This window comes from Anguilla rostrata, chromosome 3, assembly GCF_018555375.3.
Source record: "Anguilla rostrata isolate EN2019 chromosome 3, ASM1855537v3, whole genome shotgun sequence".
Classification (NCBI taxonomy): Eukaryota; Metazoa; Chordata; class Actinopteri; order Anguilliformes; family Anguillidae; genus Anguilla; species Anguilla rostrata.
Genome location: NC_057935.1, coordinates 23,088,009 through 23,101,110, shown reverse-complemented (window position 1 = coordinate 23,101,110; position 13,102 = coordinate 23,088,009). Strand labels below are relative to the sequence as shown.

At 48.9% G+C, this 13,102-nt stretch overlaps 1 protein-coding gene across 1 annotated transcript in view; it reads right to left on the bottom strand.

Annotated features, from left to right (window-relative positions):
• LOC135250506 (TSC22 domain family protein 1-like) overlaps positions 1-13,102 on the bottom strand; it is a 48,561-nt gene that overhangs the window by 10,878 nt on the left and 24,581 nt on the right. The gene's annotated exons all lie outside the window — the stretch shown is intronic.

Genomic DNA, 13,102 nt, shown 5'->3' with positions numbered 1-13,102 from the left:
TATTGTCCTACCCTCCCTCCCCCCAACTCCTTTGCTCTAAAGCAGTGCTGTCCACTATGTAGATCATGATCTGTCTGGGTACCTCACGCTACCTCTGCTGTACAGATTAATGCCTTTATTGTATAGATTCTGCTTTCATTTATGTGTACCAGATGCATTTGTTATATGTCTAAGCAATCTTAGGTAGAAAGCATTGCAAGTTGAAATAAAATAATATATGTATGTAATTATTATTATTAAGACCATTTTCGGCAGAGAAAAAAAAACACAATTTCAAGTGGATTGCAAATTACTTCAGGTCTTATAAAACACATTTTTATGGTCTTATTTCAATGCAGTAAAATCAACATGAGACAAGCAGTTGATTTTCATAAAGGACATGGAAGTCTCTTAAGACACCGATAGATCTTTCTTAATATTACATAATGTTTAGTGTTAGTGTCTTTACTAATTTGCACAATTCTGTTTATCCAGGTTCTACCCATCTCAAATTAATCTTGATTGACAGCTCTCAAAGTTCTCTGTGATGCACGCAAACTCAATCCTCAGTCCACAACACTGCTGTAAACAGCCGACGAGCGCCGGCAGCCAATCAGGCGGCCAATCGGTGTGGTCACACGCCAGGTCTGACGGCTGGGCGTGGCCTGCTGGACAAATCCCGCCCTGAAGGCGTAACGGGCGGCTCACCTCACTCAACGCGGATCAGAGACGTGCAAACGCCACGCCCGGCCCTGAGGTTCAGCTGGCCCTGAACATGAATGCTGTCGGGGCCCCAAAGTGTTCCCAAAATTTGAGCTGTGAGGATGCAGGGATGGTTGTGGCCACTAAACGATTTCAAGAAGTGTTTACAACAGGGGTGGGGTCTGGCAAACAGGATTATATTAGACATGGCCGTCATATCCACAAAGCATTTTTTGAATTGTATATATACGTATACTTTTCCAAAGTACATTTTAGTTCATAACAGATCCGCAAGTTGAAGCGAAGCATTCAGATTAGCAGATCAGCGCAGTGCAATGGCGGACGATGTACTGCGGTGTGGGATGACAGAATGTCGCACTCTCAACGGCTTCGACGACTTGAGGGCCTGGCGCTCAGGCCGTGGAAAACAGAGGGCGCAATTAACGAGGAACCTAATCGGTTTAACAAATCAAACCTAAGCAGACCTCAGCGACCGCGTTCGCTGAGCCAACGCCAGGCAGCCGGCCAATGGCGGCGTCGCACCGTGACTGAAACGGAGGTGCCACTGCAGCAGAGCGGCCGGCCTGCTTATATTCCTGGAACTGGATTCTACTGCAAATAGGCTACACACCTGACATTGAGCCGGCTTTGTCCGAAATGCTTGCAAGACTGATTTAAAAAAAAATACATATATTTTCTTTTTTATATTGAATAAGTAACCCAGAACAGGCAACACACACACACACACACACACACACACACACCTCCGAGACATGAAATAAAAAATGTAACGTGCGCTGCAGTCATCGCGTGGTCCCGCACTCTCCAGACAAAGGGAGTACCCATCAGTCCTTGCGGCAGGAGAGCAGGAGGCGGAGCCTGTCGGGCCCTTCATATTGGCAGCCTCCAGGGGCCCTTCAAAGGTCTGTAAAAAAAATCAGGCTCCCGATTGGTGCATTTGACAGGCACCGCACTAGATATTAGGACGCTGCAGCATGGTGAACTGCCGCCAGCATTTCCCTTCTACTCCTTATTGCTTTTTTCTCTAAGTTGTTTTGGCTGCGAGGGTGCAGCGGCGGGTTTGCATGGGGCGCAGTACGGCGTGCTCCGACGCGCTGCGTCAACTTCAACACGCTGCACGCGTTATTTAAATTTTTTTTTAAAAAACCGGGCAGCCGCTGCATGCTTCATGCTTCCATTCGCACCTCACGCTCCGTTATGCAACCGGCTTTGTTCGTGACGGAAAACACGAAGGGGGGAAGAGAAAGGCTGGCAAGAAAAAAACGGCTGGCGAGCGGTCCGCGCTGCTCTTCGGAGCCCGCGCCGTGCTGGAAGTTAGCGCGCGACGGCGCGTGCCTTTCTCAAAATGGACCTTGGCTGTCGTTCGCTTTGCCAGCGATAGCGCTCCAGCTTTTTAACAGCCCAAAGGGAAGCGTCTCTCAGACTGAACCTTTTGAAGGGACGGCCTTCAATTTTTAAACAAGTTTCCTAGTGCCACTTCCACAGTAAGGCGAAGGGTCCCAGAGCTGCCTGTTGACGGGGGCTCCGGCGTACCGCGCTGTGAGTGCCTGTTCCGTGCAGAGTGCTGCTAAAGGTTGAAGTCAAGCGCAGGGGCGGCAGGTACAGAGTGAGGCACAGAGAAACCTGATAGTGACAGGATCAGCTGAGAGCAGAGACGCCGCGGGAGGAGAGGCCGTGAAAGGCCGGGACGGGTTCTTACGGACGAGGTGTGGCAGAGAGAGAGAAAGAGGGAGTGAGGGAGAGAGAGGGAAAGAGAGAGGGAGGGAGAGAGAGAGAGAGAGGGATGGGAGACAGAGAGAGGGAAAGAGAGAGAGAGCAAATAAGAGAGAGATGGGGAGAGAGAGAGAGACAGAGAGAGAGAGACGGAGAGAGACAGAGGGAGAGAGAGAGGGAGAGAGAGAGAGAGAGAGAGAGAGAGAAGGAGAGAGAGAGAGAGAGAGAGAGAGAAGAGAGGAGAGAGAGAGAGAGAGAGAGAGAGAGGAGAGAGAGAGAGAGAGAGAGAGAGACAGAGAGAGAGAGAGAGAGAGAGAGAGAGAGAGGGGGATACGTCTCTTCCCCATCACTAGCGATCTGCACGTGCCTTGCCCCTCTTTGTCTGGAACCACAGCGGTCTTCACATGGAATGGCACATGCATCTGCGCTGTGACGTAAGGAGCAGGAGAAAGCCCCGCCCCCCCTCCACCCTCCCCTATGCCACCAAAACGAAGGCGATCGCTACGGTTCCCCGCGCACAGGGCCGAATTTAGGCGTGGGTCACCGTGCGTCAAGGGGCGAGAACCCTCGACCCGTTCGGGGTACAGCGCTAAGGGCGTCACGGTAACGACGCGGAGAGTCCGGAGCGCCGCGTTCTCTGAGCGCCGCGCGGGCGAAGCGGCTCCAGCCGGGTCAGGCGGCGGAGGAGATCAGAGGGGCGGAGGAGGGAGGGAGGCGGCTCACGCCCGTTTACATCGCTCCCGGCTCCGGCGGCCGCTCGAGCGCGAGCGACAGCTTCCGCCCGGGGCGCTAACCCAACCGCACGCTTTTCCGCGCGTTTGCGACGCGTCCTCCGCATCGCGCTTTTCAAACGCGACATAGCTCAGGAGGTAAGAACGATTGTCTGGCAGTCGGAGGGTTGCCGGTTCAAACCCCGCCCTGGGCATGTCGAAGTGTCCTTGAGCAAGACACCTAACCCCTAACCCCTAACCGCTCTGGCGAATGAGAGGCATCAATTGTAAAGCGCTTTGGATAAAAGCGCTATATAAATGCAGTCCATTTACCATTTAAACGCCGTTTCCGTCCCTCTCTCCTTCGAAGGCCCATTTAGAATTAAACTGCTGGTTTTTATGGGGAGCGCTGTGCTTTCCCCCCCCCCCTCACGTTTCGCGGTCTCGTACGGGAGCGCGGCAGGGGGGGAGAGGCGAGCCGTCGCGAGGCATCGCATCAGGCCCGGGCCGTGCCCGTAAAACGCAGCGATTGGAGGAAAGGATTCCAGCGGAGCCTACGGAGCCGGCCCGGCGAACACGCCCTCTGGAACGCGCAGGGATTAAGAATCGATGACTGCACAGAGCCATCTGGCCGTTACGCATCAGCCAGCCCACACGACGGGCTCCGAAACGCAACACGCCCGCCCTACACAGTGCTGTCAGCACGCTCGTCCGTGAGTGATAAGGACAGGCTTCTGTTTTTCCTCAGAGTTCAGTAAAGAATTTGAGAAAAGAGGCGACATGTATACTGACTGTTTTAACAGCATATGACACAGAGGCAATTTCGGTTGTCTACAGCCTTGTTCCTACCCCCAAGTCTCTGAGAATGTCAGCTCAGGCTAATCGGTGATGATTTCCCTTCTCAAAGCGCATATCTCATCAAAACAGCCACTGCCACAGAAACACCAAATAAAAGAGGTGGCATGTGTTCATGAACCTTTGTCATGTCAAATATATCAAGTACCCCCCACACGGCACATGACAAAGTCCTCGGATACAAAAAAAATCTCACTACTTCTGACAGAATATATACAGTATACATAATTATATGTACTATATATACTTACTAATACAAAGTATGGGCTCTGCTCCCTAAACATCTGCCATCACTTACATTTAACCATGTAGCAGATGCTCTTACCTATAACAACGTACGTTTTTATATCATGTTGCTATTAACACAGTTGTATATTTACTGCGACTGTTCAGGCTGAACACCTTGCTCGTGGGTACAGTGTTACAAGGTCAGGGAGCCGCAGAGAGTCCAGTTCGTACTGCCTATCGTGCAAAAAGCTGCGAATGCCATCTGCGCCGTGATTCATGAAGCTACCATGATGCACTTGTGTCTAAATGGTACTGTGAGCAATTGAAAATTAGCTTCTTGGCTAACTCGGGCACATTTAGCCTACAGAAATGCTATCAGTGTGCGCTGTCCCTGTCAAATAAATCAATAAATTATCATTAAAATGAAATTAGACACAGTCGTGACAATGTGTCGTGTTGTTGGTTGTGAAATATGACAGTTCATTCATCATCCTTTATAAGATTCTTATCCTTTTTTTTTTATTTATTTATTTTTTTAAATCAGGAGTCATGCTAAGTATCTTCTCTGCTGTATTAGTTGAAATTTGAGGCTGTCCCTCATCTCAGTTGGGTAAACTCAATCCTTTAACTCAAAACGGGTCGAACTTTCCCTGGACGCACAGGCGATGTAAAAGGTTTTGCTCACGTGCGTTTCTGAAGTCGAGGACGCACAATTTAGTAACATGGACTTCGAAATTTGGCTGCCATTTTACAAGGGATTCATTTTAATTTAGCAAACAAACAATGGTGCCGGAATAATAACAATAATAAAAGGAACCATTCAGCCACAGACCAGAAAATTGTATCCCTTCGATATTTATTGGGACAACCTGCCAGCTCGATTCACTGAATTGGACAGTTTCAAATTATTGATATTTATTAAATAAACATCGCTACTGGAATGGTCTAACTAAATAACTGAAAAAAGGAAAACAAATTGCAGTGGGCCGGTTCAATGTCATCTCTGTCGTCAAGCAATTCAAGCACTGAATGACTCAGCTTGTAATGACAAATAATTTCTGCCTGTTGTCCTTGTACGGAAGAACCACATTACGGGGTTACTAAATTCAGGCTGTCCTAGAAAAAAAATCCACGCTCGCTGCGAGTGGTAATGTGCAATCATCTTGGGCGCAAAGTATGGACACACACTAATGAGCATTAGCATTAGCATAAAATTAGCAATTTATGGAACTGATATTTAGGTCAATAATACAATTTGAATGTGTCCTTTCCACCCACTGCAGGTCCTTTGTGAATCATACACAATTTCTATCTGGGGCTTCTGATGGTTAAACAAGTGCAGGATCATAACAATCCTTTTGTGAACCCCACCCCCCACACCCCTTCAGTTGTTTAACTGTTACACTACATTGCCGTCCTTCAGCAAATGAGGAAACGGATGTACCAATAAGGGCATTTGTTACATATAGGCTACGTGCTAGTCTCCTAAGGGGCAGGACATTGTGCTGTTCGTACAGGCCGTCGTGGTGTACTGTCCAGCCGGCAACAACAGGGTTTCTGTAAATCCATTTAATGGTCTCTCCATCCTCCCTTTCTCCCTCTGTACATCGCTCCCCCCCCCCCCCCCAAAACACATGGGTCTGTGATCAGTGCGCTCGCTTTCTTTCCCCGTCAGGCTGCCCTAATTCCGAGCCCGTCTGAATGGTGCGAGGACCGGCGCGATCCAGTTCTGCGCGGCAGAGAGGGCGTGGAAGCGGGAGGGGCCTCAGAGCCGCCAATCAGGGGCCGAGGGGGCAGGTGAGGGTCACTGTGACACGCATCGCCGCGGTACGTATACGCTGCCGCTCGCACGCCTTGATCCTTCCGACCGGTTTAAACTGGCTTCGGCTACGCTGGCTTTCCACACAAAGAGAACGGTGGCGCACGGGAGGGAGGGAAGGAGGGAGGGAGGGAGGAAGGATAGCCCGGTTATGTGCATACAGTGAAAATCTACCACCCCGAAAACAAGCCCCACGGCTCTGGGTTGCCTGTACTCTGACCCCTGACCACAGACCCCGTGACCCGTTTTTCGGATGAGTTGGTTTCTTTTGATCACCGCGTCGCTGGAGGGGACGGATTTCGGATAAACGACCGACCAACGCCCTCGCGGTCGCTGCCTGCTGAGTTAAGTTCTGCATTGGACCATAACACCAAACAGTGCGGTTACAGCAAAGGTGGCCCTTGACCGTAACCGAAGGTGGCCTTAAAAGTGAAGGTGGCCTTCAACTGTAACCCTTCAACATACAAGTCTCTGGTAAAGGTGGCCTTCAACTGTAACCCTTCAACATACAAGTCTCTGGTAAAGGTGGCCTTCAACTGTAACCCTTCAACATACAAGTCTCTGGTAAAGGTGGTCTTCAACTGTAACCCTTCAACATGCAAGTCTCTGGTAAAGGTGGCCTTCAACTGTAACCCTTCAACATACAAGTCGCTGGTAAAGGTGGCCTTCAACTGTAACCCTTCAACATACAAGTCTCTGGTAAAGGTGGCCTTCAACTGTAACCCTTCAACATGCAACATAAAGTAAAGGTGACCCTCAAACGTGAGGTCTCGGGCGAAAGTGAGCCTAGACCATGGCCCATAACCACAAGGGTCGGGGGTTAAAGTAGCCTTTAGACCCTAAACTGATAAGGGCGGCCCAAGGACGTAGCCCTAATCCATGCTGGCGTGCGGTAACGGCGGCCTGCGATTGGCCGAAGCAGCGAAGTGTTCCTGTAATCTCCCTGCGCATAGGCCGGGATGGGAAGCCGACCCCCCAGCCCCCCGGCCCCCCTGCCGCGGAGATCTTTGCTTCCAGCCCCTGAGACACGGGCGAAGCCTCCTTCCGCCCCGGAGGCGGTGAGCGTGCCCGGTGCCCTCGCGTGAGAGGAAGGAGGGGGGGCTGGGCCTTCATAAACGGCAGCAGCTGCTCCGTGTGCCCCTTCTACCAGCGGGTCAGGGTAACCCATCGGTGGGCGACGAGGGGGGTGTAGGGTAGCCGTGAGATGGCACACGGTAAAAATAGCCAAACTGTATACAAAACACTTCCCGCTGACATTTACAGCGGTCAGCTTAAACACTGCACCTGTTGTATGTACAGTACGCCGCTTGTCGGCATGTTTCAAATAATTTTTATTGCATGTTTCAGCATGATAGGCTACATTTGAATGAAACGTGAACCATTCTCTAGTCATTCCACACAGCGTGTGACTGCTGGAGACACACCGTAACTGTGAATATGGTTACCTTGTTTTCACATACATGTGTACTTCACTGATCGGGAAAGATGGAAATGGGAGGTCTCACAGCAGTTGGGCTGCGCGTCCCCAGTTGGTTGCTGCCATGTTTGTTACTACGTTTATGACGCTGTGTTTCAGAAGCTAGTTATCTGGTCATTCCATACAGTAGCCTACTGGGTCAACTACAACACCAATTTAATGGCTAACTAGCAATTCAATTCTCCTTCAGTGTCATTAACCACAACCAGACCGCAGAAGCTGCAGCCAGAGGTTGGTCAGGGTCCTGATATTCCTATGCAGCTCTGTGATTGGCTACGGTGGTGCTTTTCATGACCGACGTTCGTCATGCGCCAGGTCAGATGACAGACATTCCTCCATTATTCCAGGGAATATCTCATTTTAAATGTTCACTTAGAAACGCGTGGTGAAAAAATGACACACGACAACGCTTTGTCGATCTGAGCTTGCATATCGATACAACTTGCGACAGACCTAAACTGCACTTTGCATCCAATGTTTCCATGGTTTCCAAAATACATTTTTCTCTCCAGGAATTCAGATTGTATGGACTCATTTTTTCACCTTTTCTGGAATGTTTAAAGTGTGTGTACGGCAGCGGATACCACTATATTGCCAGGTTAGCGATTACATGTGATAATATTGCAGAATCTCCCTCAGACACGGAATGTGTCAGTATACTACATCTCATGGACATTTCAAAAGATTACAAAATTATCTAATGCATAAAACCATGTGCCGCACCACACTTATAATCAAGGCTGGGATCAATTCCATTTAATTTCAGTAAGTTCAAATGCATGCAATAATGAAATGATGCTCTACAAAACAATTTCGGAATTTCACTTGATATCTGAAATGCAAACCCTTCTGATAACACTGATAACCTTTCTGCCTTTCTTCAAGTAATTTATTTTTCTTATTTTTAATGTGGAAAGCTTTTTATTAATTTCAGTAGGCTGGTGTAAATTTGGGCTCGCTGGCAGAGCCAATCGCATTGCAGACTCTGTCCGGGCTCGCTGGCAGAGCCAATCACGTTGCAGCCCTCTCGCCTTCAGCGCACTCACAGGGCTTCAGCTTCTCACGCAGATCCAGAGCGGGACGATCCCCTGTTCGATTTCTGCTACCCCCCTCCCCCACCAAACCCCCGACGCCGCCCCTTCCACACCACGCTCTGTGCTCCGGGCTGATTGGACGGCTGCCGCGGCGGCGGCGCATGTCCCAGATTAGCGGGGCCCTGCGTCAGACGCGAAGCCGCGGCGTAATCCGGCTTTAATCCGCCGGGGGCCAGCTTCCAGGCCTCCAGGCACGTCGCTGCCGGGGCCCGACGGGGTTATAAACGCTCCCAGGGAACGCGCTCGCGGTCCCTGCCCCTCTCAGAGAGAGAGAGAGAGAGCGGTCCAGGCGACCGTTTTCAGGAGCGGTCCCTCGGGAATCAGCTGCCCCGCATCCGTTTCGCGGGACCGATCTGCAGAACCCCAAAGCGTAGGCTCCACAACGTCCCGGAGAGCCGCAGAACCTGCCGATTTTTCTTTTTGTTCCCCCCCCCACCAAGATAAGTAATGAACTCAGACCCCAAGAAGGTTGGCTTGGCTAATCAGCTGCTTTAGTTGATCGATAACAGCAGGTAACGGCAAAAAAGGAAGCAATCCCCGCCTCTCTAAGAACAGGATCGCCTCCCTCCCCTCCCCTCCCTCAGTTTACAGGGATGCATTAGGGCCTGGGAACAGCAGCCAGACTGACTGTAGGAGTGAAAGGACAGAGGGGCGTGTTCTCTCTAACCTATGTGCTCTTATGTCATTGGCCCGCCCCACGCTCTCTGCTGTCCCTTCCTTCTCTGTGTAACGTGGGGGGGGTGGGGTTACGAGGCGTGGGGGTCGTTAAGAAGCCCAGCCAGTTTGAACCGGTCCGCGGCGGCTCTCCTCCCACAGCTTCAGTAAGTGAGCAGACCGGGACGCCCCCCCCGCCCCCCCGCCCCGACAAAGATCTCGTTATGCTGTATTACGGGCGCCCAGCGCCCCCTCTACCTCCGCCTCAGCTCTGCAGGACGCGCCGATCCTTAACACGGCCGAAAATGTACACTTCACCTCGCGTTTCAATCACATTCCAGCTTTAGTCTCTTACTCTAGATTCTCTTCTTCAGAGATTTAAAATGGTTTCTGACAAATACGATTCGCGGCACTGATGTAAAAAGGGACGCTTTACACACACGGTCCAGTTATAGGCTACAGCTGGACATAGCAGAAGAAACTCAAGTTAAGTACCTGAAGCCTACAATGGCCATGTCCCACCTGGGATTTGAACCTGCAACCTCTAGGTCATAATCACAGTTCCGAACCATTAAAAACAATCACTAACGCATTATGAACCTGAAAGAGGAAAATCGAAAACATGCGCTTAAAAATGACTGACAGACAAAAACTGGGACTGGGCCATGCTACACCTCCCGAATTTACCGATTTTTCAAAAAAGCCTACATCGTCTATTAATCACGGTCTTTCGAGGACGAAGTGCACCACTGTTCATGCCTCATAAAATACAAAATTTCTTACCTTTGGATGTCAACAAGGGACCAGCCATTCGTGCAAAGAGAAAGAAAAGAATGGTAATTCGCTGCTAAGCTCGAACCAAAGCCCCCGTCCGAGCCCAAAACCCAGACCCTCTCGCAAGCAAGCCAGCAGGCGCAAAACTTACACACTGGACCTTCGGCTAGCCTGCCTCACATTGCGGAGTTGGGCTGAAGTGTCGTTCGAGACATTTCCGGGAAAATAAAATACATTACCGAGTGGGCCCTGAGGGTGGGGAACGGAGAGGAATAATCCACCACGATAAATAATTAAATCAAACGGCTAAGAGGCTAATGCAAATGGCAACGTAAACTGAAGAACGATCGAGCCGCTGCGCGCGGAAGTGACTCACGACTCGAGCTCGGCACAACACGCAGGGTCAGATCTGGGGCGGCAGTGTAGGATAATGGGTAAGGAGCTAGCCTTGTAACCTAAAAGCCACAGGTTCGATTCCCAGGTATGACTCTGCCGTTGTACCCTTGAGCAAGGTACTTAACCAGCATTTCTTCAGTATATATTCTACTGTATAAATGGATGCAGTGTAAAAAGTCTTAACCAGAGCGTCTGCTAAATGAATGTAAATGCAAATGTGAATGTAAAAATAAATGTAAAAAACAAAAGAATGTAATGTAGACCTGGGATCAGTCTAGTCTTATAACCGGCATGGTCATATATACTCAAACCCACTGTATACGTTTTGACAATGGTCAAGATAAAAATTATGGGGGGGGGGGATAGCGGTGGTAATTTGTGTGTCTTTTCATCTACTCTGAGGTATTAAATGTGACAGGAAGAGGGATAATTGGTGATCACGCAGCTCAGTGCAGCCCTGCTGTGGGTCACGTGTAAGCATTGTTCAGATGCACCCCGGCCCCTCTCTCCCACTCCATCTGCCTCTCCCCGTCTCTCCACAGGAAGCGTCGCGTAAGTGGACATCTCCGCAAAGTTAAAACATCTTTATGAGTCAGACTGAGCGTGGGCTCTCACTGCTTTCTAGTGCGGGAGTCGATAACCAGGCAGGCCGTGTGATATCTCACGACATTTAAACAAAGCGTCTCGCTGCCCTCAACGAGTGTCTTCTTATCTTTCCGTGCCAGCTTAGCGTCGACGCACGCAAAAATGCACATGCTGCCGTTGTGCTTTCAGATTCCATAAGCAGCGACTGCCTAAATGCTGCCATCTACAGGTAAAAGCTGAAAGCAGGAATTGCAATATGCCGCAAGACTTTGAGGTAAAGCCGATATACATATATAATATATATATTATGGCCAAAAGTATGTGGACACCTGACATCCAACATATCATCCAAAATGTGGGTATTAATATGGAGCTGGTCCGCTCTTTGCTGCTATAACAGCCTCCACTCTGGGAAGGCTTTATACTAGATGTTGGAGCATCGCTGCGGGGATTTGCTTCCATGTAGCCAGAAGAGCATTGGTGAAGTCGGGGAGCGATTGGGCGATTAGGCCTGGCTAGCAGTAGGCTTTCCAATTGAGCCCAAAGGTGTTTGATGGGGTTGAGGTATCTGTTGAGGGCTCTGTGCAGGGTGTTGTCATGTTGAAACAAAAAAGGGCCTTCCCCAAACTGTTGCCACAAATTCGGAAGTACAGAATCATCTAGAATGCCATTGCATTAAGGTTTGCCTTCACTGAAATGAAGGGAACTAGCCCAAACCATGAAAAACAGCCCCAGACCAAGGGGTGTCCACATACTTTTCATATAGTGTATAATACATATGATAGCAACATACATATATATATATATACACATATATATATACATATATATATATATATACATATATATATACAAATTAGATTGTATACTATATTAATTAAAAAACTTATATACATATATATTATATTAAAATGTGTATATGTATATATACATATAAAAATATATTACTGATAATATATGACATTGTTTTCACATACATATTAACATATGGTGTGTATACGCATGTGTGTGTCTGCGTGTACATTTACATGCAAACAGTGCTTTGTTTCCTCAGGCGACACAAGGCTTTCTCTAGGCCACACGCGACACGCTTCAGTCACATGACCGCTCGTGACGGCCACAGCGCCCACACGCTCTCCCCACAGAAAGCCAGCCGGAGTCGCGCGTTTTCACAAAGCTTCCACGACACGGGAAAGTCGCTGCAGAGGCAAACGAGCATAAACTAGGCATTTTACGTCTCCCCTCGAGGTTCGGCGTTTCAGTAGGCTGACCCGGGACGCACACCGTACGGAAAACGATCAAAACGGAACAGACGGACTGGAATTCTCCGCGGTGATTCCTGTGATTAAGCAGGCCTACCCATGCAGCTGCGCATTTCTCAGACGGCGAAAAAGCATTGGACTTTAATAGCCACACGCTGAGCATATTACCGCCAGTGCGCCCTCGAGTCCTGAAAGCTTATCGATTGGAAAATTACTAGCCTAAGTGGGGCAACAGTGGAGCATAATTGTTAAGAACTGCACAAAAAAAATGTTCAGTGCTAAATCAACTCTTACACAGCTTATAGGAGTCCACTACGGTCAGAGTGGATTCATGTAAACTCAGTTGGAGGTGAATTAACACTGGACAATTTAGCCTACTGTGTGGGCTTGAAACTCCAAGTCTGTATTCTCCACTCCCGGCTGGGGGAACTGCCATTGTACCCTTGAACAAGCCACTGAACCTGGACTAGGGCTGGGCAATATATCGATATTATATCGATACCGTCTGGGATTTTGTATATTGAATATCGTGATATGGCATAAGTGTTGTCTTTTCCTGGTTTTAAAGGCAGCATTACAGTAAAGTGATGTTATTTTCTGAACTTACCTGACTGTTCTAGCTGTTCTATTATTTGCCTTTACCCACTTAGTTATTACATGGCATTATTGATGATTATTTATTAAAGATCTCATTGTGCAATTTTGTGAAATTACCAACAGTCATCCCCACAATATCACCACATTATCGATAGAGGTATTTGGTCAAAAAAATTGTGATATTTGATTTTGTCCATATCGCCCAGCCCTAACCTGGACAGCTTCAGGAATTAATT